The 27621-nt window shown below is 43.0% G+C and overlaps 1 pseudogene; it reads left to right on the forward strand.

Moving 5' to 3' along the window:
* Positions 1-473: 473 nt before the first annotated feature.
* LOC137297393 (uncharacterized) lies at positions 474-23301 on the forward strand (annotated as a pseudogene).
* The last annotated feature ends 4320 nt before the right edge of the window (positions 23302-27621 follow it).

The following is a 27621-nucleotide window of genomic DNA, read 5'->3' on the forward strand; positions in this document are numbered from 1 at the left end:
CAGGCATGACGTTTCCAAAGACCACATCTAACTGCTCAAGGGCAGTGTCCAAGGAAACAGACTCTGATAGCCCACAAAGCAAACCAGCCGCTGAACCCTTAGCAGACCTCCTCATAGCATTAAGTATTGCAGTGTCAGAATAAGAATTCTCCCTGCGACAACCAACAATCTCCAAGCGCCATTGTGAGTATCTCACCTCACCCTTAGCCCCATTTCCTGAAAAGGAAGAGAGTTTTGGACTGGGTGAATTTATAATGGGCATGTATGTTGTCTGACTAGGTTGTAAAGGAGGAGGACAACGAACACTGGGTTGATGAGAGCCTATGTGAAGTGGTGTTGGAACTGGTGCTGAAAGCTGAGGCCAGTCTGCAGTATGTACAGTGGTAGAGTATGGTGTGGTACTCTGAGGGTATGGTGTCGAAATGCCCTGAGGGTAAGGTGTTGATGTGCCCTGAGGCGGAACAAGGCGTGGAATGGGAATAGAGCCCTGCGACCTGGATAATGATGCAGGTAAATTCAGCAAGGGACTCTCCTCCAACTGCATGATTGGGAAATCATCCCCAGAACTCCTAGGAACTGTAGAGAACTGGGAGGGTCCACGAGGCAGTGGTGTGTTCCTGTAAGCTGGAGGTGGTATAGAGTGAGTCACATTCATTGGGTACCCACCTTCACCCCCGATACAGTAAGTATTTTGCATTTGATTGGAGATATCATCTGCTAGCCGATGCAGAACTCCAGTACGTAAGGACCTAGGAAGATGTTGCAGACATTCCATGGCTTCGACAACGTCTGGGTCTACACGTTCCAAACTGTGTTCAGCCATTGTGAAGCAGTCCAAAGTAACCAAGTAAGTGTAGTGATATTCAAGCTTAATGCACAAAGTGTAATGGTGTAATGTTGAAGTATCAAAAGTAACTGATGATAACTGAGTATGTACAATGTACCTAACTAAAGGCAAAAAGAATCTCACAAGTTAAGATCCAACAATTTGCAACATTACTTTCTAAGCCTAAGAATAGTAAATGTCGTGGTGAAGATGAAGAATGTAATTCCTCCAGAAAGGATGCAAGATGGGATGTAAGAGACTGTAATATATGGTTATGAAGTTTGGATGTATAAAGTTAATAAGTGATTATGCTATGTTGTGTCAAAGATCAAGGTACTCTGCAATGCAGAATAGAAAGTGACAAACTATGCCAGATATATAATCTGAGACACAGTTAAAATGTTTTTTCAGAAATGTGTGTCCTCAAGGACAAGAGTGTATTTGTACCAAGGTGTGACTGTCAGGGACAAGCGCCAAGCGAAACGCCGAAGTGAGACACCAAAGTAATATGGAATATAAACAGGAAGATGTCACCAATAAATGTAAACACCTAGGTGTAAACAGGAAAATTGAAGATACAAATGGAATGCAATCACCAAGATGTCAACAAATAAAGCATAACCACCAAGGGCAACCAATATGAACAAGGGACTGTAGTAACTCCAAGGCAGGAACAGACCAACAAACTTACCAACAGTCAAAACATCAAAAGTGATGTCAACATGTATAGTAGTATAGGGAATGATAGTCCGAAAACACTTTTCAAAAACCCCTCTAAAAAGCCTCATTTAGTAAATGAGGCTTTGGTGGGACTATTAGCTCTTGCTATTATTGCCCCTACTACAAAGCTACGCCATCACGTTTACCGTGACTTGGTTGGAGGTAACACTGTGCCGTACGGTACGATCAATAATTCTTCTCTTACAAACCCCCTACCCGGCCCACCCCTCAAGTAGTACAAGTTAGGTTCGTCGGCTTTCATATCCACTTTATCTATGTTGTAAGTTTTGACTGACCATATAGGATCGGTGGCTCGCTTACGGCTATGTTATGTTTATATCGATGAAACAGTTTAATGTGAACCGCCTACGATCTCTTTGGTGTTCATAATAAAGGCTTGCTGGGCTTTTTGTATTCCCTGTGCTATGTACTTTTTTTTCTCGGCCTCGCTGATAGCAGACTTACGAGACTTGGATCGAATATCTTGTTTCATTCCGTTATATTTTGTGAGTTCAGATAGGATTGAACGAAACTCCTCTTCTGAGATCTTACTGTCAGAGAGTGCCGTGGAAATACGCTCACTAACTGTATTCAGCTTTGCTTCGGCCAGAACCCTGATCTCGTCGTGTTTCAATGCCTTACGATTAAGTCTGCGTGATACTAACTTAAGCGCCAACCCTACCAACCCTGTCACCCCAGCCGTTATTTCAATACCTAACACTATAGGTGCAGCCACGATGGTGGTTAACAACCCAACGCCTGCCGCCCCTAGTCCCATGCTGGTTGCCATAAGGGTAGTGTCAGCCCCGTCCACGATATTGAAAGCTCTATTGTACTTTTTACATAGAGCTTTCCGCGTGTCACGGTCTTGTTCTAGTTGGCGTTTCACATCACATAACTGCCTCAAGCGGAACCCATCTACGGTTTCCAACGTCTTCGCTACTTCCTCTACGACTGGGTACAGACCCATCCTATAATATATATTTTGAAAGATATTTTAATTGGGGTTCAGTTAAAAATCTTTCAATGTATTTGAAGCCTACAAGATCTAGACCATCAATCAGGGTAATAGGTGAGAGGCTAATAGAATTTCCTGTTGTAATAAAAACCCCACTGAGGCTTATTAAGCGGTTTATAGGGGCCCCGTGGGTATCCTGTTGTATAACAATACGGCAATATTTGTCTGTGTGTTCATCAAACCAGTGTAGTGACACCCCGGGTAAAATTTGTTGTTCTTTTGAGGTGTTTTCATTACCTAAATAGAAAAAGAAGACTTCTATGATGAGTGTGAAAGGGGGGGATATATCAAGATGTATGTTATATATATTATTGCGAAATGGTAATTTATTTGTTACTATAGTCCTTAACCTATTTTTCCCGGGACCAGTAGCCATCATGATTAATGACCTCTCCGGAATGAAATCCCCGACCCAACTACCGTTGTTCTTAATCTTAGAGATCACCGCATTTTCACCTATTGTGATATAAGGTGAGGCTGGTGTTAAGTTGACCAGCCATTTGGGTTCTTTAAAATCTGATAACGGCACCCGTTTGTACACGTTGTCTTTGAAGTGTAGGATGTATAATTCACCTTCCTCACCAGGCTGATCGAATCCCTCCGTGTCTCCTAGGTCGTTAAGCGTAGTGTTGGGATGATGACTAGTCATTATTATACTATTATGATATAATTTCCAACTGGTTTTCTGATAATAATTCAGGGGTTAACTTTATACCCATGAAGTGTATGTTGTCAGGCAGGAAGATATTGATTAGTGATATCTTGTTTTCTACGATCACGTTGACCCCCTGCAGACTGGTCTTGGAGTCGACACCCACCCGCACGTAAACGTTGCAAACTTGAAACTGGTGTCGTTTCACCCACCCGAGTTTGATCCCCTTCACGATCTCGACATCATTCCCCGATGGTTCCCCTAGGTAGACTTTGATGAACAGTGTTGAGTTTGCCGGTAGACTCTCTAGTATCTTAACCACGCCTTCGAATTCAGACACCAACTGCAATTTCACGTTTTGCATGGCCGGTTTACTCGATAGCATGTGGGCTGCTATAGTGTTGACTGGGCTGACGACTATGCTACGTCTCTGAGTTGGGACGTAAGCCACGAGCAGGGTTCCATTGTTCACGACTTTGTTTAGGTGGTTGTCTTTGTTATCCGTGAACACGTAAGGGGAGACGAGTCTAATATTGAGAAACCATTTGTTATCGGGTAACAACACCCACTTGTCATCTTCGGTGAAGACGAGCATATATGGTTTGTTTTTGACGACGGTAGTGCTCTCAACATCGTCTAAGTCGAACAGTTTACCTCCGAATGATGGGTATATTCTCCAGTTGTCATCACCGGTGTTGACGAGGGCGTACTTAGTGTTGGCTGTTGCCCCTGTGGTATCTATCATATCACTTAGGGCTCCACCGGAGGGGATTTCAACGCGTTTGTAAATGTTGTTTTTTAGTTGCAAGGCATACGATTTACCATCTACTCCGGGAGCGTCGAAACCGCGTGTGTCTCCGAGGTCGGAGATCCCGATATTGATGCATTTTTTCACTCCGGGCCCTTGTGCGCTGGTCATGTTACGTGAAGCGTTAAGCTGAGGTATCCTATATTTACAGGATTATGATTTATATCTAACACCGATATTGTCAGCTCAGGTATGTTACCCTGGGTTAATCTCTTATACTGCCGTGGTGAAAATGACTCGGTTCTACCGTCGTTGAATTTCTCAGTTTTCACCGGCACTGCTCTCAATATAGTGGAAGGGTGGCCTCCTTGAATATTATACGTTGTGCTCACCTGACCTAGATGAATGTACAGCTCTCGGTACGGTACTAGGTCGGGTAACTTCGTGCCTGTGACGGTTGTTGTTGGTTTTATCTCGTCAGGAGACATACCGAGTATCCTCGCTAATGGTCGGCCTAGCCTCAAGGAGGTTCTTCCGTTGTTGATTAACACCACTGTGCCGTTTGAGTCGTTCATCTTGAGTTCGGCTCCCAGGGGTTTGAAGACCTCGTCGTTTAGCGAGCACACGCTGTAGTAACCGTCAGTTATCTGACTGCGAGTTCCACTGACGAACAGCTTATTGTTGCTGATATTAATGTTAGTCCATTGCGGTAGGTAGGTGATATCGCAGAGTGCGACTTCGAGTTGACCTGACGTGTTATCGATCGCGTGCGTCAGCTGAACGGCCTCACCGCTCGTTATTCCTGGAAGTGTTATGTACATATTATATTATATAATTTATATATTATAATATGGATTTAGCACACTTGAAAATCGTGGTGAATGCAGATGGTACGGGGTTTAAAACAACCTTTATTGATATCTTTGAAAAGTATGTCGTGTCCGTTAATAACGCGCAGGCGGTGGTAAACTGGAATCAAAACCCAATGCAGTTTTGGCAGAACCAACTCAACTTTGCTGTGTGGTGTGCGACGACAGGGTCGGGTGTGACACCAGACTACGGTATAGACGAACTGAGTAAGGCGGTTGTTTTGTTTCATATTTATTATCAAACGAGACGAATATTGAAGGAAATAAGTGCTCCTCTTCCCCAAGATAAAGCGTGGAGTATGACGAATAACCCCTATGATAGACGCGCTTATGAACGTATTTGTGGGGAGTTTGAGATTCCAACGAATAAAGACTTTCGCCTTCCTGGTGTGAACCATGGTCTCGGTATAGTTCTCGTGTACTTCTACAGGTCCGGAAAATATTATGCCGGTTCTAAAGATGGTTCATACAACCCACACCGTCATACATTTACAGGCCCCACAACGAATGAACAGATCCATGTCAGCTGTATAAAACAAACAAGTCCTGATGCAGCCACAGCCTGGACTAAAATGATCTCAAAAACATCGAAAGGATTCACTCGTGCTGGTACAATACGCTTGAACGACTCGATTCGAACGTACGTGTGGGCGCTGTTGGGTGCGCAGTCGATGACGCGTTCTAACATCCTCGGTAAGGGAACTGCTTACGACGCTCAGACACAATTCGTTTCCAACGTTGAGGATGCTATCAATTCTCCAGTTGATCTCCCGAGGGCCATCGACCGTTACCAAAACGTGTTAGAATACGCCAGATCGAAAGTCAACTACGTGTTCGGCGTGGGGTTGTATATGGCTCCGAGTGATATGCAACTGAGAATAAAAAAAGTGGTGGGTTATAACAACAAAATAGTCATAGCCACGGCGGACCAAAAGTTGGGTATCAACCCCGATATTAACACCCCACATATCCCACACATCCAACCACGTGAAAAAGGTATAGTGGCGCCACCTCCGGAGCCTAAAGTTCATGTGGAGGTACCCCCGGGGGGTGTGGGGGTTTCCACCACCTATCAGCAGCATATTGATAATAAAACAGCCCTAGTGGTTGGTGGGGTAACTTTGGGACTTATTTGGTTAAAGATTTCTTAGCCGCTACGTACACCAGACCCGCCACGGCGACGATGGCTGCCCACAGGTTTTGACTGAGCCACATAGCAGTTTTAGACAGAGCGCTCAACAACCACGAGACGATGCTACCCAGGATGCCGGGAAGGGCTTCGGCGGCTTTACCAGCCAGTTTAGCTAGGCCTTCCCCGAGTTTTTTGATCCAGTCTTTAACACCACCACCACCGCTGGGAGTTTCCCCGCCGGCACTTGGGGGTGTGGGGGCACCCCCCACCAGTGACACCACCAGGGTTGATATGATTAAACCCAATGCAGTCAGAATGCTGGCGATGGTGATCCCTTGCTCCCGGAATAATATCCGAATCCTGTTGGCTAAAGTTGTATCTTCGTTCAGTATTCTATCGATTGTTTCCCGAATGCGACTGATCTGGGATCGAAGATGTTCACGATTCGAGGAAGCGGCTTCCAATCGTGTACGTCTCTCGTCTTCTAAATCGCGTAGTCGTTCATTGATACGATTCTTCATATCATCGTCGTCAGTTTCGGTGAGTTTGGTTTTTTCCCTAGCGATGTGCTCGTCGATTTCGTTCAGTTTCCCCATGTTGTTCACGAGTTCTCCACGCACACGTTTCACGGCTTCGTCTAAGCCGTACAGTTCCCTTACCGGAAAATCAAACCCCGGTAACGGTTTGTCCCAGTAGGTGCTCAACAGTTTTTCTATGCTGTCCGAGGCTTCTGTAGCACGCTCTGGCGTCATTTCATCTATAGTGGTGAGGTGGGATCTGGTAGCTTGCAGATCTTCTTTAACGGTCTTAGGTATTGCACCACCGTAATCAGGCATGTTTAGATGTTTAATGATAAATTTAGCACCACCATTGCGGCTGGCTAGAGTTGACAAGGCCAGTGGTTTTTTAGTGATCTTGTTAAAGAGGTCAACCTCTGGGGCAGACTTAAGACGTAGAACACCCTTTGTATCAACAAAAAAATTCTTATGGTATATACCCTGTGGTTCAACGTAGTTTTTATCGCTTTTTAAACTTTCGTAATAATCATTTACCGTTGTTTCTAAAAGTTGTTGGCTCAATGGCAAACTAGTAAATGAGGTCTCCTGCTCATCATCATATGCCTGGGCACTAGCGCCCCGCATATCATCCATAGGTATGTCTTCATCCATTAGTATTTAAATATATTTTATTTATATATAACAATGTACGGTAGAAAATTAGATCCTTTCAGAAAATTGAGAGAGCCATTAGGTGCCAGAGCCGTGCGACAGTCGGTGACCATCACCAACAATCCCAGCAAGATAGACCAGAATCAAACTCTGCTGGTTAGATTTCCAAACCTTGGTGAGAATGACCTCATTGTACCAGGCACTGTTCGACTGGCGTTCAATATCACGTTGACCTCCGACAACGACAAACGCGAGCTAGTGCGGAACGTGGGTCGAGCTATCATCAAGAAAACGACCGTCAAGATCAGCGGTAACGAGGTGCTGAGCATCGACGACAGCGACGTGTTTCACTGCTACAAGGATCTCTGGAAAAGCGAGAGAGAACGAGTCAATGATGTGTACCAGGGTATCAGCAAATCAACCCGGGCGCGCATAGGATACGTCTTCACGACAGACCAGCAAGACAAGCTATCGGACGGTGAAAAGGCTATCGCTCTAGCATACGGGAATCGATTCTGCGTGCCGCTCGACTTCGAGTTGCTCACGGGACACGCGCCATTTTACCAGGCCGCGCTGGGTGATAGGCTCGAATACGAGCTCACGTTTAACGACTATAGCAAAGTAGTGCGTACACCGAACGGTGATGAGGCCAGTTATGCCATAGACAACATCTCTCTGGAGTTCGACATGGTCACTAGCCCGGAGCTGGCCAGGCAGGTTCGAAGTCAGTACTCTGGGAAGATGGCTATACTGTACGATCGCGTACTGAGGCATAGATCAGTCGTGCGAGATAAGAGCGACACTGTGTGGAATATCAACCTGAATGTGCCGGCGCGATCGATGAAAGGTATCCTGGTCGTCCCCGTGGAGGATTACGATCCATTCCGGAGGGACAGCGAAAAGTTTTTCAACCCCGAGATTGAAAAGGTGGAAGTTACCATCGAGGGCGTGCCCAACCAGCTGTTCAGTCATGGTATGAGACCACACCAGCAGTGGGATGAGATAAAAAAGCTACCAGTGGGGGATTACATAACAAAGGACCTGGACCTCGGCTCCGTGCAGATCGGTGAATACCTGACCACCAAGTACGCCCTATGGTTGGACATGCGATCCACGGATGATGATAAACTGCACGGTAGCGGGCGCCGTATAGATAACGGTAGCGAAGGGATAACCATCCAGATTAATAAGAAGGCTCAAACCGCTGGTAAGTTGAAATTATATCTGTACGTTATTATGGACGCGCAACTTAATATAGACAATGGGAGATTCGTGCAAGCCATCTACTGATGGGGGGTACCCCCCCACACCCCCCAACAATAAACTGCCACAACTACCCACTGACCCACACTGCGCTATCATATGCGGGCAGACTGGCTGTGGGAAGACAGTTTTCGTGTTGGATATGTTGGAGGGTTACTACAAGGATGTGTTCGATAACATCGTTATCATGTGCCCTACTCTGAGCATGAATAAAACGTACGCGCGACCTTGGGTGATGACGGACCCGGACGTACACAAAATCGACCCTGGAACACGCCTGCAGGACTGGTTGAAAGCTCTTCACGAGAAATTTAAAGGGGAACCGACGCTGTTTATACTGGACGACTGCAGCGCTAATCGCGAGATAACAAAAAAGAGAGACATGCTATCGTACCTGGCCTTCTCCGGCCGGCATGCAAATCACAGCGTCTGGGTGCTAACGCAGAAGTTCAACTCGGTGTTGAAAGACCTCAGGGAGCAGACGCGATGGGTGGCCTTATTTCACTGCAAGGACAGGGATTCGTTTGAGGAGTGTTTGAGAGAGAACGATGTGATGAGTAAATTAGAACGGGAACGGGTGAAGAAACAGCTCGCTGAAACTAAACACGCTAAGCTCGTACTAAAAACCGACCAACCCGTGGCTTATATAGTATGCTAAGCAAAGCTAAGCTAAAGCTAAGCAAAGCTAAGCTAAAGCTAAGCAAAGCTAAGCTAAAGCTAAGCAAAGTTAAGCATATAGCTATGATATTCGAAGTATTTGTCGTGTGCAACTTAACCTTCATTTCTCTGTGTTTTGTCTGTATCGGGTATTATATAGTTAAAACTAAATCTTACTTGTTATATTATAAGATGGAGTGTGAGGAATTGCTCGAACAATTGTCTGTGGAGGGTTCCCCCACGCCGCCCGCAGGCCCCACTGATGACAAGCGAGAGAAACTGGTGGCGTTGGCTGTTGGCGGCAAAGCCAAACATTACTTTGGAGACTACACTCCAGATAAAATTAATAAAATGTCAGCCGAAGAAATCGATAAGCTGTACGCTAGATACGAGTCCCGGCTCGGAGCAGAAATGACAAAGACAATAGGATCGGCTATGACCCAGATGTACACCGGTATTGTGTCACATTTCCTTCCCATTCCACCAGAGCGCCGACTTTACCTGTGGGAAGACCTAGATAAAGACCCTTTTATCGAACACGCCGTGAGCTCTATCAGCTGCGGGTTGTACCACAAATATGGTATGTTGTTGGCTCCAGTGACGGCGGCGATTATCACGGCAAAACATTGTCAATTTGAGAGAAAGAATAATAATAATAGTATAGATGGATGCTGCACAGGAAACCCCAGTGGAGGTACCCCCAACAGTGATGGAGGAGACCCCAGTGGTGGTACCCCCCACACCCCCTACAGTAACCAGGCAGAAGAATCCTAAGAGAGTAGCTGCCGGTAAAAAACGGTGGTGTAACCAACATAAAGTGGCCAATCCAACCCGACTGTTGTTGGCTGTAGGTGTAACTGCTGCCGTGGTTATAACATGGTTATACACCTCCCACAGTGAGCCACAACCCAACAGTGAGGTAACCCCCAACAGTGGGGGTATGGGGGTATCCCCCATGGTAGACCCGCATATCATGTTATAATTTTAATATTTTATATCATATACATAATGTCTGAGGGGAAAACGTTCGTCAACGACGCATACCACGCCACAGTGGTAGCCAGTTTAGCAGTAGGGTACGCTCGGTTGACTAAAATGGTGCTTAAACAACCAACTATCAAGCTAGATTTCAACCTGCAGGATATGGGTATGCTCATAATGAACCTTGGTATGGCGATGGCCACAAAAGACATCCTAGTAAAACAAGGAATAATACCTGATAATATAATGAAATAAATATAGGGATGGCCACGATAGCTATGATGGTCGGTGGGGCGTTAGTGAATGCCCTGGCATTTTCCGGGAGTAATTACCTCTTCTCGAAACTACGAGATGATCACGCGGCTGAAATACAGGAAGAAAGGAAGCGACACGATCTCGCTACTGAGAAACTACAAAGAGCACAGGCCGAGTTCGCTAAAAAACGCCTCCAGAGGATCGATTTTATTAATGAACAACTCACGCGTGAAAACCATGCCGTTCAAACATTCAAAGATGTCGATGAAGCAATGAAAGAATACTACCTACTAACTGGTAAACGATTGGAAGCGCTCAATAAACCCACACTCGCTCAGTACTACACACCATCCAAGGGACAAATGAATCGTGAACTGGGCTTCATAGTGTTGGGTATAGCAGCTACTGCGTTGGTTGCTAAGCAATTAAACTAAAATACCTATATAAGTAAACATGAGACCCGCTCCATACCGATGCGAATATATACTTATGGGGAAGACCGAGGCCTGTGGTAGGAAATGCAGGAATCAGGGGTTCTGTTGTTTCCATATGGGAAGTCCTAACTACACGTGTTCTGTGTGTGGTATCGGGGTTAAAGGGCACTACTGTTTATGTAAAGCTCACGGAGCGAACGTAGTCAGACATCAACTCATATACGAGAATAAAAAAGGCTACATAAAAGAACGTAGGCGACTGCTCAAGATAGACTCCAATTAGAGATTATACACACCTACGTATAGCTATGTCTGTGGAAAACATATTCAAATATGAACTGGCCTTATGGGGCAGCTTCAGATTTAAGATAATAGTGGACGTGTTATGGATTAAAGAGGGTGTTAAGTATACTCACCCCTTCGAATGGGAGCGGGATATCGCGTCTCAATACCATATAGAACGTTTTTCGAGTATAAGTGAATACAAGGAATACTATAACCAAGGTGAGTACTGGATTGAAACAGCCACACTATATATTTTACCAGGTACGTGGGACGATTTGACAGAATGTCTAGAATTGTACCCGGCCACCAGAAAATATTTTTTAAGAGTTACTGCCGACCAATTAGACATTGATTCTCTTAGGTGTAAACACTATGGCTACTGTGCGCGAGCTCAAGCGGGCCGCAAAGCAGAGAGGTGTTATCGGGTATTCTAGAATGCGGAAGCCAGCATTGTTGAGATTACTAGGTTTAGAAGTCCCTCCTACGGTAAAACAGTTAAAAGCTCAAGCGAAACAGCTTGGATACACGGGTTATTCAAAACTGGGGAAAGCCGGGTTAACCACATTGTTATCACATACCCCTGTAGCAAAACCTCCCACTGTAAAACAACTGAAAGCCGAGGCACACGATTTGGGTTTAGGCGGGTATTCTCGTATGAGAAAACCACAGCTTGTAGAATTATTACGACAGAATAGAGCTATTGACCTACAGTTCGTGCGCACTGAGCACGCCGTAGGCAATTATTTGAGAGGTTGGCGCATGCACATTGATAGAAACATAGACATTACAGATATTAAGCCTCTGATAGCTGATAAGGTCAACCAGGAACTAAATAATCTAGGAAGTATCAAGTTTCAGATCACAGTGAAAATGTCACTCGATAAGCAGGTTGGGAGTACCACTGAGTATGTTCAACCTTACTTCCGAGGTAAACAAGAGGTCGTCACACATGCAGAGACCATTGACACATCAATCGATAATAGTTTTCAGCAGATACGAGAATACCTAGAACGCTACACACACATGGGGTCCGGGTGGGCTGTAGATAAAATCGATAATGTCTATCTAGATATAGCTAAATACGTGCCGTTCAGAGGTGGGTCATACCTAACCTTGCCTCCCTACTATAAGAACAAACAAGCCATAGTAAACGTTAAGAATAGAGGAAACGATTGCTTGAGGTTATCTATCAGGTCAGCCTTATTTCCAGCTGCCACTAATCCGAACAGGCCTTCTAATTATCCACAGGACGATGGGCTCAACTGGGATGGTATAGATGAACCCACCCCAATATCCCAGATCACTAAAGTAGAAAAACAGAATAATCTGGCTATAAATGTCTTTGGACACGAAGGTAATACAACAATAATACACAGGGTCAGCCCGGTGAAGGATTGTCAAGTTATTAATTTATTCATGATTCAAAAAGGTGAAACGTATCACTACACGTGGATAAAACATCTCAGCCGGTTGTTGCACGACCAGTCGAAACACGTTGGGGAAAAACACTTTTGTGTACGATGCCTACACTGTTTCAGTCGGGCTGATTTATTAGAATCCCACCTGGAGGATTGCCAAGGTGTTGGGCAGACGGCCATACGAGTCGACATGCCTAAGGAAGGTGACAATATCCTAAAATTCAGTAACCACAAGAATCAAATGTCTGTGCCTTATATTATATACGCCGACTTCGAAGCCTTAGTGGCTGCCGCCGGCGAGGCTCCCAGTGGTGCCTTCACACACAAAACACAAGAGCATAAAGCCTGTTCGTTTGGATACATTGTCGTCCGTTGTGACGGGGAAACGAAAGCTCCGGTAGTGTATAGGGGTCCTGACGCGGCTGAAAGGTTTCTAAAGTGCTTGCAGGAGGAAGAAAAAATTATTAGGAATACATTGTATAGAATCGCTCCCATGCGTATGACCCGAGCCGACAGGCTAGCTCACGCCAGTAGCACTAACTGTCACGTGTGCGACTCACCACTTAACGGTGATTCGGTGAGAGATCACTGTCACATAACTGGTAAGTATAGAGGCGCCGCTCACAACGCGTGCAACCTCAAGCTTAAAATCAATCCTAAGACAATAAACATCCCCGTTGTCTTTCACAACTTGAGAGGATACGACTCTCACTTGATCATGCAGGCCATCGCGAAAATCGATGGTAATATAACGTGCATTCCCAACAACATGGAGAGATACATCTCCTTCAGCTTAAACGGACTTAGGTTCATTGACTCGTTTCAATTCCTCCTGTCGTCACTCGACAGTCTGGTCAAGGCCAACAATACCTTCCCTATCACAGATCGATACACAGACGCCGAGACTAGACACCTGCTCATGAGGAAGGGCGTATACCCATATGAGTACATGGATAGCTGGGCTAAGTTCACAGAGACCAGACTACCTCCTATCGACTGCTTTTATAGCAAGCTGAATGAGGCGTCCGTCTCACGAGACGATTACTCGCACGCGATTAATGTATGGAATAAACTTGGTTGTAAGAACCTTGGCGATTATCACGACCTGTACTTGAGGACAGATGTACTGCTGTTAGCCGACGTGTTCGAGACGTTTCGGCAAACATGTTTCAAGCAGTATAAACTCGACCCCGCATGGTATTACACCAGCCCAGGTCTGTCGTGGGACGCCTTGCTTAAAAAGACAGGAGTTAATTTAGAATTGCTCACAGATTACGACATGCACCTATTCATTGAGAAAGGCTTGCGAGGTGGGATTTCCATGGTATCCAAACGATACGCGAAAGCAAATAATCAATACGTGAAAGGTTACGATCCTAACAAACCAACCAATCACATTCTCTACCTCGACGCAAATAACCTATACGGCTGGGCCATGAGCCAGTATCTACCTACAGGAGGATTCGAATGGGTACCAAACATTGATATTATGAGCATTGCACCAGATTCGAACAAAGGGTATATCCTCGAAGTTGACTTAGAGTATCCCAAGGAATTACACACATCGCACAACAGCTATCCCCTTGCACCCGAACGTATGAAGGTTAACACAGACTGGATGTCTGAGTACCAACATAACTTGTCAGGTGGTCGTGTGGCGGACGTTGAGAAACTCGTGCCTAACTTAATGAATAAGACCAAGTACATAGTTCACTATCGCAACCTACAGCTGTACCTGTCATTGGGTATGAGGCTGACCAAAATACATAGGGTGCTCATGTTCGACCAGAGCCCATGGATGGAGCCCTACATCAGAATGAACACAGACCTACGAAAAAAAGCCACCAGTGATTTTGAAAAAAATCTCTACAAGCTCATGAACAACTCGGTGTTTGGTAAGACTATGGAAAACCTGAGGAAACGCGTAACCGTGAAACTGGTTAGATCTAGTGAGGAAGACAAGCTCAGGAAATTGATAGCCAGTCCGGCATTCAACCGTAATAAAATATTCACAGATGACCTAGTTGCCATACACATGAAGAAAAGTCACATAAAATTCAACCGACCTGTTTACGTTGGGATGAGTATCCTCGATTTATCCAAACACCTGATGTACGACTTTTACTACAACGAGCTCAAGAAACAGTACGGCGACAGGTGCGAAGTGCTGTACACTGACACGGATTCCCTGCTGATGGAGATTCGAACTGAGGACGTGTACGAGGACATGAAAAAACACATCGATTTATACGACACCAGCGACTATCCTAAGACCCATACTATACACAGCACGGTAAATAAAAAGGTCCTAGGTAAGATGAAGGACGAGTGTGCTGGCACGCCAATAGCTGAGTACATAGGTTTGAGGCCTAAGATGTACTCCATATTGAAAGCCGACAATAGTGAGATCCGAAAAGCTAAAGGGGTTAAGAAGTATGTGGTGAAACAACACATCAAACACGCCAGATTCAAGGAGGCCCTGTTCAAGACCCGTACCTTTAGGCATAAGATGAACACGCTTAGAAGTGATGGACATAAGATATACGGACTGACTATAAACAAGACGTCCCTATCGCCTATGGACACGAAACGTTGGATAGCTATTGATGGTATAAACACATACGCGTATGGACATGAAAAAATTTGAGGCTATTTATTACAGCCCGCGTGGATATTGGAAAGGAGCTAGCGCAGTAGATAAGCTATCTAAAATGGCACGAGTATCACCAGAGAAAGCCAAAGCGTGGCTTGAAAAACAAGCCCTGTGGCAGATCTATTTGCCGGCGCCACGCTACGTACCTAGAAGGAGTTTCGGAATTAACATACCTAATAGCATTCACCAGGCAGACCTACTGTTCCTACCTCATGATAAGAGGTACAAGTATGCCTTAACCGTAGTGGACGTAGCCAGTCGTTACAAGGAAGCCGAACCCTTGACCACGAAAGATTCGGCCAAAGTAGCCAAAGGATTAGAACGTATATACAAACGCAGCCCGCTGACTTGGCCAACAGAGCTGCAAGTTGATCCCGGACGGGAGTTCATGGGTGCCGTTTCACAACTGCTAGCCAAACACGATACAAAGGTCAGACGTGGCACAGCCGGAGCCCATCGCAGCCAAGCCATAGTTGAGAGATTTAATAGGACTTTGGCTGAGCGCTTGTTCGGCTATCAGTATGCTAGGGAGATGGCCACCCCTGGAAAACGATCGACTGAATGGGTCACGAGGTTACCCAAGGTGGTGTCGGCAATCAACCATGAAGTCACCCGTCTCACCGGTAAGAAACCGGCAGACGCTATCAAACTAAAATCAATAGTTGCAGAGTCGGCCGCTCCATTGCGTGGGAAGGAGAAACAGATACCAGATAGGGCCTTAGTTAGGTATCTATACCAGCCGGGGGAACACGAGGGCGATAGCCGTAAGCGGGCCACCGATCCTATATGGTCAGTCAAAACTTACAACATAGATAAAGTGGATATGAAAACCGACGAACCTAACTTGTACTACTTGAGGGGTGGGCCGGGTAGGGGGTTTGTAAGAGAAGAATTATTGATCGTACCGTACGGCACAGTGTTACCTCCAACCAAGTCACGGTAAACGTGATGGCGTAGCTTTGTAGTAGGGGCAATAATAGCAAGAGCTAATAGTCCCACCAAAGCCTCATTTACTAAATGAGGCTTTTTAGAGGGGTTTTTGAAAAGTGTTTTCGGACTATCATTCCCTATACTACTTATATACATATCAGATGTAATCAAGATGTAGCCAAGGTGACAGTAACTCACCACACTGTCAGCTTGAGATAACTAACTCATCACAAATATGAGAATGGTATGATGAATATCAATGAATGAAGAAACAAGACAACACAAGATGTGACGTGATATTATTCGCGAAAAGCAGGGAAGGACAATCTCCAGAGCGGTAGAGAACACGCGGAAGAAAACCCCGAGAACGCCGAGAGAAACAGTCAGAGGAAGAAGAGATCCGAGAGTGAATAAGGTGCAATAACTTTACCCTTATACCAGTAAACTAATTTCTGATTGCTATACTTGGTAACTGTTTGCTGCAAGTATTTACTGAAACTGTGATATAAGATGTTTTAACTTTTACAACAAATTATTTACTTGATTAGAATAAAATCTATGAAAATCAATGAAAGTTACAGCTGCAGAATCTGTAAAAGTATAGATATATGGACAATGTAAAAATATAAATCTATTCAACCTTGTAGAAATAGAAATCTGTTCAAAGTTATAGAAATAGAAATGTGATGAAAATTGTATATAAAATGCTTGAATTTTTTTTTTCAGGAAGCCATTGAATGACACATAATCATGACAAGAATGATAAATCAATCAACAGTTCATTCCACATATATAGTCAGCAAAAGTTCATGGGGCACATATATGGATGTGAAGGAAACAGTTCTCCATGGATAAGTACAGTCTTAAGTATCATGTACGGTCAGCTTGCTGCTGAACGGCAGTCATATATTGTGGGCTCATAGAGTCTCTGCACAAACAGTACTTACTGCCCAAGAGGAATCGTCAATCCATGAAACACACATCCAAGAATAATCCCCAGAAAAGGTCAATTTGTGCCACCTCAGAATGCAACACAGAATGTTCATCACCATATAGTCCTCCTAATAGAGTTCATCCATACAGGCTCCACTCCAATGAAGATGAGTATGGAGGTGAAAGATGAGTCTTGAAGTCAGCAGCCCCACGTTGGGCGCCAAATTGTAGCCGTGCTTGTATGGTTCGGCTCTGGGCTGTGACTCAAGAGGACAGACAATGATGATGATGATAATATGATTTATTGCAGTGCTGGATGAGGCTGTTGTTGAGCCAACCTGAGGAAGGGAAATATGTTTCCAGCTCAACAACAGCAAGTGCAGTCATAAAATCTTTAACCAAGTAAATAATTTTTAACAAATATTAAATAGTTTTAAATATCACAGTAAATTATGCTAAATATATTATCTAAGATATCAGAGACCAGGTAAAAGATATTGCACTATGGAATAAACTTTGAGCACATGGCATCAGCCATGTTTAAATATACACCAGTTTTATAATTTAATATTTTTAACTCAATAAATATGATTATCAATTAAATAATACTTTTGTTATTATACTTTTATTATTTGAAGGACATTTTGCACCTTTTGATAGAGAATTATGAAATATAGAGGCAGATGGAAACAGATAGAAAAATGGCCATACCTGAGGAAGGGAAATATGTTTCCAGCTCAACAACAGCAAGTGGAGTGAGGTGGAAAACAGGTGGCCAAAGGAAGTAAGAGGTCAGAGGACACAATAGCCAATAAGGAAGTAGGTAGCACATCAAAGGAAGTCTTTGATGTGACCTATAAATAGAAAAGGGAAAATCCCAAAGAATGGGTTACCTGGCTAAGAATAGAGAGGAAATTAAGGGAAATCCCTGTTGACAGGGCTCCAGGAAACAGAAGGAAAAGGTGAAGATGTTATAGAGGCGGCATTCAACGGCAAAGACTGAGACAACATGGAACAGATAATGATGTTTATGATACATGATGTTTGATTTGATAATGATCATGATCATGATGAATTATGATTGAACTTATGAGTTTTACGAATATATATAACACTGCTACATTTGCATGCATCTTGCACCTCAAACTACAAACGATGTATGTTTTTGTTTGCATACATCTTACACCTCAAACTACGAACAATGTATGTTTTTGTTTGCCTGTATGTTTTTGTTTCGTAAAATCTTGAAACGTTGGGCACTTTGTTTGGGGTAGCCGAAACTCATGGTACTGCCAAGATCACAATTATTATAAGGTATACAGTATATGTTGAGAGTTAAATTTGAAGGGTGATAAGTGTGGAGTGAGGACTTGTGAGCGAGGGCAGTGATGCAAGCGTTGAGCTATTGTTCGGATCTGAGGTGTGCAGTATGAGAGACTATTGTATGTGGCTGGGTAGTAGGCTTGGGGGCAGTCATGTAGCTTGGGGGGTATATAAGGTATGATTTGAAGATTGTGAGTTGGCAACCAGTTGGAAAGTGTATGTGTGTGAGGTTGGCTGTTTTCCCTATATATTCAGCTGGTTGTCCGGGGTAGGTGTTACACCCCGTAAGGCTGTCTCGCCGATCGTGAGAGATCGATATGCCGCCTGTGTATAGCTGAACTGATCTGGGTGTCTAGGGAGCGTGCCGTGCCCCGCCAGTAAGGCTGCACTAATATACTACAGAAATCATAAACTGTTTGAGGGAGTAAGGGATCTCCTACTGAGGGAACAAATTCTTAATAGTACAGGGAGAGATTTGAGCATATTTCTGAGGGAAAGAACGCCTAAGACAGCCATGGAAATGGCTAAACTTGCTGAACAGTTTGTTGAAGCACGTGGCACAGGATGTAGCAAGGTTCAGAATCCTTTGTATAGCAAGAGTAACAAACATGTTCACCAAGATAAAAGTAAGGAGAAAGGTTATGAGGACAGTAGAAAAGTTAAGAACACAGATGACACAAGAGAATCTAATAAATTTGTCCCTATAAATCAGAGGAAATGTTATGCTTGTGGTGAGGTAGGTCTCGATGTTCTAAACCTCACGCAAAAGGTATGAAGGTTGCTAGTATTTGCCAAGAGGACTCTGTCGGGATGGCACAGGAGGGTTACATAAATGACGATCAAGGGGGTGCACGTGTGGAGGAGAATAAGATCTCAGATAATAATGTGGGGAGGGTAACTTCAGGCACAATGTGTGGGATGTGTGGAACAATGCCCATTTGTCAAGGTAAAGTGTTTAATCACACCGTGCAAGTGTTACGAGATACTGGTTGTAGTGGAGTTATTGTGAGGAAAGCTTTGGTGGATAAACAGCATTTTACCTCAGATACCCAGACTTGTCATGGCAGATAGCAGAGCAGTTGTAATCCCAGTAGCCTGGATTACCACTGATACTCCGTTTTACAGAGGTACTGTTAAAGCAGCGTGTCTTGAGACTCCTTTGTGTGATTTTATCTTGGGTAATATTCCTGGAGTTAGAGCCCCTGATATTCCCTTCCCAGAACTCACAGAACCAGTTTTAGCAGTAGAAACTAGAGGTCAGAAAAGAGTGAGAGAAGAAGGTAAAATCCCCATGAAAACTGTGGAGTCAGTAGGTGTTTCTTTGAGTAGAAATGAGTTTATGGAAATGCAGCAGCAGGATGAGAGTTTGAATAAAATGTGGAAATTGGCGGAAGAGAATAAGCTCAGAAACACTACTCATGGTACGTCTGGTTACTTCATTGATCATGGCTTGTTGTACAGAAGGCATGTGTCTGCTAAAGTCAATAACAGTAAACCAGTTGTACAAGCAGTTGTACCTATAAGTTTGAGAAAGGATGTTCTGGGAGTATCTCATGAGGCACTGATGGGTGGTCATGTGGGTAGCAAGAAGACTTTGGATAGAGTGACCTCACAGTTTTACTGGCCTGGTGTACAGGGGGATGTTAGACGTTACTGCATATCCTGTGATATTTGTCAGCGTACTACACCCAAGGGGAAGGTCAGCAAAACCCCGTTAGGTACAATGCCATTGATTGAGACACCTTTTGAGAGAGTAGCAGTGGATCTGATTGGCCCAATATACCCAGTTACAGATAGAGGCAATAGATATATTTTAAGAGTTGTAGATTATGCAACTAGATATCCTGAAGCTGTAGCATTGCCTAGGATTGAGACCGAGTATGTGGCAGAAGCATTGTTGGAGATATTTTGTAGAGTTGGTGTCCCTAAGGAAATATTGACAGACATGGGTTCCCAATTTACCTCTGCGGTAATGAAAGAAGTTAGCCGCTTATTATCATTGAAACAGTTGACCACTACACCATATCACCCCATGTGTAATGGCCTTGTTGAGCGATTCAATGGCACTTTGAAAACCATGTTGAAAAGGCTAAGTGCTGAACGTCCTCAAGATTGGGATAGGTATATACCTGCACTTCTGTTTGCTTATAGAGAGGTACCCCAAGAGAGTCTCGGTTTTGCTCCTTTTGACCTATTGTATGGCAGGAAGATTAGAGGTCCAGTACAAATTTTACGTGAATTGTGGACTAAAGACATTGAAAATAATGAGGTCAGGACTACTTATGAATATGTGGTAGATCTCCAAAACAGGATTGAAGATACCATGTGTTTAGCGCATCAAGAACTTAAGAAAGCTTCTGGAAGGTATCAGATATATTACAATGTCAGGTCAAAAGATAGAAAGATGGTTCCAGGTGACAAAGTATTGGTATTGTTGCCAACCAATCAGAACAAATTATTGCTACAGTGGAAAGGCCCATACTTCATTGAGGAACTGTTTGCTATTGGCAGTTATCGAGTGAGAGTCGGGGATAAGTTGGAAACTTACCATGCAAATGTATTAAAGAAGTATGTTGACAGGGAAATTGCTGTTAATACAATGATGTGTGATGTAAGTATCACCAGCTTACAGTAAGTAGGAGCAGGGTTAGTTGATGTTCAAGAACCAGTGGACAAGGTTAGCTCAGGTTCAGATCAGTTGGATGTCACGACCACTTCTCTTACTGCTAAAGAAACATATTTGGACGTGGACATTTCTCCGGATTTGACACCAGAACAGAAACAAGATTTCAGAGAGCTAGTTGCTGAATATCCAGATGTGCTCACAGATTTACCTGGTAGGACAGACTCTATAGAATATAAAATCAAGTTAACTTCTACTGAACCAATCAGGTCCAAGCCCTACCCTTTGCCCCATCATATGCGGGAGGTGGTTGCTAGAGAAGTAGGATCCATGTTAAGTATGGATGTGATAGAACCATCAGAGTCTCCTTATGCTGCCCCAGTAGTACTAATCAAGAAGCCTGACGAGAGTTACCGTTTCTGTACAGATTTCAGAAAGTTAAATCAGATATCAGCATTTGATCCGGAACCTGTTCCATTGGCCAAGGCTGTATTCAGCAAGTTGAGTAAGTGCAAATATCTGACCAAAATTGATATTAGTAAAGCTTACTGGCAAATTCCCATGAAGGAAGGGAGCAAAACGTACACTGCTTTTATCACCCCTGATGGGCTGTATCAATGGAAGGCTATGCCATTTGGGGTTGTGAATGCTCCAGCAGTTTTTTCGCGGTTGATGAGAAAAGTCCTAAAAGATATTCCCAATGTTGATAATTATATTGATGACATCATAGAAGGAACAGAGGACTGGGAGAATCACAAACATAGTCTCAGAATGGTGTTTGATCATCTCAGGCAGTATCATTTGACAGCGCGCCCTTCCAAGTTAAAGATAGGGTATACACATTTGGAATTCCTAGGTCACACTGTTGGGGAAGGTCAGCTAGCTCCAAAGCCACACAATTTAGACAAGATTCTGAATCTGGCCCGACCAGAGACGAAGAAACAGGTAAGAGCCCTGATAGGACTTACTGGTTATTGTAGGAAGTTCATTCCTAACTTTGCAGCAATTGCAGCACCACTCACTGATTTGACAAAAAAAGGTAAGTCAAATAAAGTTGAATGGACAGAATCTCAAGAGAATGCTTTTCAGTCACTGAAGAAGTATTTGTCAACTTTTCCAATTTTACGGCTTCCAGATTTGCACAAATCATTCTTAGTACGCACAGATGCTTCTGATGTAGGGATAGGTGGAATATTGTTGCAGGAGCATGAGAATGAGAAATTTCCCATAATGTTTGTGAGTAGAAAGCTACTGAAAAGAGAGAAAGCTTACTCCACTATTGAGAAAGAGTGTTTAGCAATAGTGTGGGCAGTACAAAAGTTGACGAGATATTTGTATGGGAGGGAGTTTGTTTTAGAAACTGATCATCAGTCTCTTGTGTGGATGAGTAAAGCTAAGCTGACAAACGCGCGAGTCATGAGGTGGGCCTTAGCATTGCAACCATACCGATTCCTGATACGTGCGGTGAAAGGTTCTGAGAATGTTGGTGCTGACATGCTGAGTCGATGTCCACCATAAGCGATTTATGCCTTGTGAATTATATTCACAAATGTATACTCTATGATGTAGAGGCAGGCAACTGTACATAGTTCATGTGATCTTGTGATTGTTGTAACTGTTGAGGAAACTGTTATCTAAGGGGGAAGGTATTGTCAAGATCACAATTATTATAATGTATACAGTATATGTTGAGTGTTAAATTTGAAGGGTGACAAGTGTGGAGTGAGGACTTGTGAGCGAGGGCAGTGATGCAAGCGTTGAGCTATTGTTCGGATCTGAGGTGTGCAGTTAAGGAAAGACTATTGTATGTGGCTGGGTAGTAGGCTTGGGGTCAATCATGTAACTTGGGGGGTATATAAGGTTTGATGTGAAGATTGTGAGTTGGCAACCAGTTGGAAAGTGTATGTGTGTGAGGTTGGCTGTTTTCCCTATATATTCAGCTGGTTGTCCGAGGTAGGTGTTATACCCCGTAAGGCTGTCTCGCCGATCGTGAGAGATCGATATGCCGCCTGTGTATAGCTGAACTGACCTGGGTGTCTAGGGAGCGTGCCGTGCCCCGCCAGTAAGGCTGCACTGTTTGATCATTAGGGATCAAAGTGACATGCCAACCAAGTGTGTGAAGATTAACACGCAGGGGAAGGACCCCTAATATACCACAGAAATCATAAACTGTTTGAACCCCTACATATGGTGACATGACAACAACATCGATTGTGATGGGAACAGTGAACAATAATAGACTGATGTGTGCTTTCAATGAATTTTTATTTTCTATTCCACCTTCAGTGTAAATAATATAAGTATATGATTTGTTGTGCGTTTCTTTAAAGACATTTGTAGTGTTGTGATATTGTGAGTTGATGGGAGTGTTGATATGACTGTATGTGCGTATAGTTGGAGAGTGAAGTGTGATGGACGTGCGTGAATGTACAGGGAAAGAGTACGAGGATATTTGATGAGGTGAGAATGCAGGGGTGAAGGCGAACCTAAATGGTTTATTGTAAATAAGATAGATTTAGTTAATAAATTGCATTAACGTTTAAATCTGGGGTTTGGTTTTTACTCTAGTATGTGACAGGTACCCTACAGATTTTAAGGCTCCAGTAAAAATGCTATCAGCGAAGAAGATATAAAAAGGTATATAGAACAAGGTATACAACAAGTCCAACGATCCTTCATTACGAAAACCAAAGAAATCATAGATAGGAGATACACGTTAAACTGTTTCTCTGAGATCAACATACATGTATGTTGATCGTTCCATATGTCAAAATGCAAAGTACTCGTTCTCATGTATTTGTTAATATCGATGTTCCACGAAGATGTGTGTAGTCTTCAATACGTTGTACCATGCATAGTAATACCTGTACTGCACAATTATGTGTATGTCTCCATTACTTTCACTTTGTATTTTAAGACCGGCGTTGTGTATTGTCCCCGACACTTTTCACTGTGTACAGCTATGAGTGTTTACGTTCTCAACCCAACTGCTCCAGATGCATGTTCGCCAGTGTATGTATGTTATCTCATCTTATATTTCTATGGCCGTATTGTTGTATTGGGTCAGCTGCAGCGACACAGTATACCTACTGAATAGAGGTTGTCGGGTTTCTTCATCTGCGTCTCAAGTGTTTTATCAGTTATCAAAAGAAACTGAAACTTCAACGTGTTATTTTGTATAAACTATACATTCATTTGGGAAATGACTTCAAATGAGCGATTCAAGCAGAAATCGCCTATGGCAATAATATGTTGCAAAAGACTGTCACTGTCGGAATGGTCGTTTGGTCACTTGGGGTGGGGTTGCCGAAACTCATGGTACCCTACAGATTTTAAGGCTCCAGTAAAAATGCTATCAGCGAAGAAGATTAAACAAGTACATAGAACAAGGTATGCGACAAGCCCAACGATCCTTCATTACGAAAACCAAAGAAATCAAACTGTTTCTCTGAGATCAACATATGTTGAATTGTTGATCGTACCTTACGGCACGATGTTGCCACCCAAGTAAAATCGATTTTCCTGTCACGACCATGAAAGTGCCGTTTCACGGTCATACCGACCGTGGGGAGATTACATGCGAATTCCAAAGTGGTATAACAATGGCGGTGACACCCAAGGGCCTCACAAAAGTTTTACTTGCCTCCTACATAATGTACAATGTCCCATAATATACCTGGCTTCTTGTGATATGCAAGCCTCACTATTATCATATTGGCTTGAAGCATAATATCACCGTGTTTCTCCACGCAATGTCACGGTTCATGTCAACTTTGCAAACATGAACAAAGAAGTGTTTACTTACTGTCACTGGATGAATGTGCTCGTTAATTGGTAGCCATGAACGTTACATGTTGAAGTATGTGCTGTATCTTGTCTGATCTCTTGATAAATTGATAGATTTAGACGTTTGTCCCTCTCAAGTTAACTAGATAGCCTCCTTTCCATCTAACAGAGCCAAATATGTCAAAATGAAAAGTACTCGTTCTCATGTATTTGTTAATATAGGTGTTCCACGAAGATGTGTATAGTCTCCAATACGTTTTCACAAAAAATTCACATGTATATTAATATTGCATATTAATAATATCAGTTATGTGTATTATATCCATTACTTTCACTCTGTATTTTAGGACCGTTGTTGCACAAGTATGTGTATGTTTCCATTACTTTCACTCTGTATTTTAAGACCGTTGTTGCACAAGTATGTGTATGTTTCCATTACTTTCACTCTGTATTTTAAGACCGTTGTTGCACAAGTTTGTGTATTGTCCCCGACACTTTTCACTCTGTATTTTAAGACCGTTGTTGCACAAGTATGTGTATTGTCCCCGACACTTTTCACTGTGTACAGTCATCAGGGTTTACGTTCTCAACCCAACTGCTCCAGATGCATGTTCGCCAGTGCATGTATGTTATCTCATCTTATATTTCTGTGGCCGTATTGTTGTATTAGGTCAGCTGCAACGACACAGTATACCTACTGAATAGAGGTTGTCGGGTTTGTGTTGAGTCCATCACATCACTTGCTTTGTAGTGACATAACGATATGCACAGAAACGTGAATTCCATTGGTAACATGGATGGTATAGATCCACATTTGTTTTTTATTATCAGTAATGTCACGCATTTCCACTGTTACACAAACCAAGTCTGTTACTTAGACTCCGTCAAAGACGCCAAAGACGCCAGTATTAACATGGATAAAATATGATCTGTTAATTCACGTCGATAGGCACAATGACCTGAGCCACATCCTGCAAGGTTTGTTGTGCAAACGGTGACTATCGCTTGAACCACGCTGTCAAGCTAACGCTTGGACCATGATGCTGTCTTGTTGCCATGGAGAGTTCATAACAACTGTAATGACAATACATGTATGGCGTGATGTGTATCAGTTCTAGGGTTGTAACGATGCATCGAACTTTCGATGGATTGCAATTGTTGAGTCTCCGATAGTAATTATCAAGGGAAGAAACGATATGTACACAGCAATAGTATAGTATTTGACTTCCGGTGCTAAATACTCAGCGCAAAATGCAGGAAGTATTTTTTAAAATTATTTTGGTGCATACAGACTGTTTACTTCATCTGAGTTTCAAGGTTTTAGTCAGTTATCAAAAGAAACTGAAACTACTTCAACTTGTTATTTGATAAACTATACATTCATTTGGGAAATGACTTCAAATGATACGATTGAAGGAGAAAACACCTGTCGCAATAATATGTTTCAAAAGACAATGGTCGTTTTTCACCCTAATAAGTTTTGTAAGTAAAAGACATTATAGGCAAACCAACAAACAACAATGAAATATTACAAATCAGCAACTGTAATATAAATACTTGAATCAGGGTACAGCAATTCATGTCACAGGTCGCCATGTCCATAATATGTATGTTCATAAAGCAAGTCAAACAGACAAATATATATATGTAAATGGATTGCGGCATGACGACCATAATGAGACAAAAGTGTCCTACTGGCAGTGAGAGTAAACATTTATGTTATGTAATTATTTGTAATTGTACTTCAGTTTTGGTTTCAGACCCGCTAGAGAAGGCAAATATGCATGTATTCTTTGGAAAAAAATGAAATTCAATACATCATTTTGAATCAAAGAGCAATTGAATCTGAATTTAATTTCAAATGGGTGTCATCCCAATCCATTCTAGCAGATCTTGCCACTGCCTTTTGACGAATTTGCATTCATGGAGTAGAAAAATAGTTTAATGTATGCCAGCATCAGAAAATGTACAAAGTGGTGATTTTCATAGTTCTTATTTGTATGAATCTTTATTTGTTGTAAGAATTCTATGAAGAATACGATACTGAATCCAGCTGTGCTTAGCACTATAAGTTTGAATAAGTAAACAGATGAAACAGGTGCACTCAGTACGTTAAACCCCTATTGATATAAGCTTACCTGTTACATTCAAAGTCTAGGTAAAATATTGTGCACCCCAAACAGCGATTATCATCACGTTACACTACTGATAACCTGATCTAAACCTCATACCGCCACAATGACTGTCATTGCACGCACACGATGAGACATGTCGTGGTTTGCCGGAGGCTTCTGAGGAACAAAGTGTGTCCATGTAGTAAAGTAGGCGTGGCGTTGCCGTCTCGTGTGTCGTTCTTGGCTGTAGATAACAAGTGACTTTGGAGTACAAAAAAAGGTTTAGATATATGGGCGAACAACTTCCTTATTACAACTGGCGTGAGGTTCCAGGGTAGGCTCTAACACCGGTATCATGTATAATGTACAGAATACGGACTAAGAGACATCTCTCTTTCTCTCTCTCGCACTCTCTATCTCTCTCTCTCTCTATCTCTCTCTCTATATAAATACATACAGAGTGAGAGAGAGTGCGAGAGAGACAGACAAAGAGAAAGACAGAGAGAGAGAGAGATTCACGAGGGGGGTCATAGGTTGCTGTATCCCCCATGTTTGTTTATGTTGTAAGTGGGGTACATTGACAATAATAGAAGGGCGCTTATCCAATCAGAAATTTATCAGACATGTATGTGTGAGGTAAGATAAATATATAGATTTACATATAAGAACATGGGTATATTTCACTGTATTGGGTGTGAAGAAATGAAGATTGTCGTATAAATACAAAACATTGTGAGATGAGGGAATCTTTGGCGAATTGATGGTCCGCTAGATGTATGTAATAGTTTCCTTGCAGACTAGAGATGTCATGAAGGGGAACACAGTTTATGTA

The sequence above is a fragment of the Haliotis asinina genome, chromosome 9 (genome assembly GCF_037392515.1).
Source record: "Haliotis asinina isolate JCU_RB_2024 chromosome 9, JCU_Hal_asi_v2, whole genome shotgun sequence".
NCBI classification, from domain to species: domain Eukaryota; kingdom Metazoa; phylum Mollusca; class Gastropoda; order Lepetellida; family Haliotidae; genus Haliotis; species Haliotis asinina.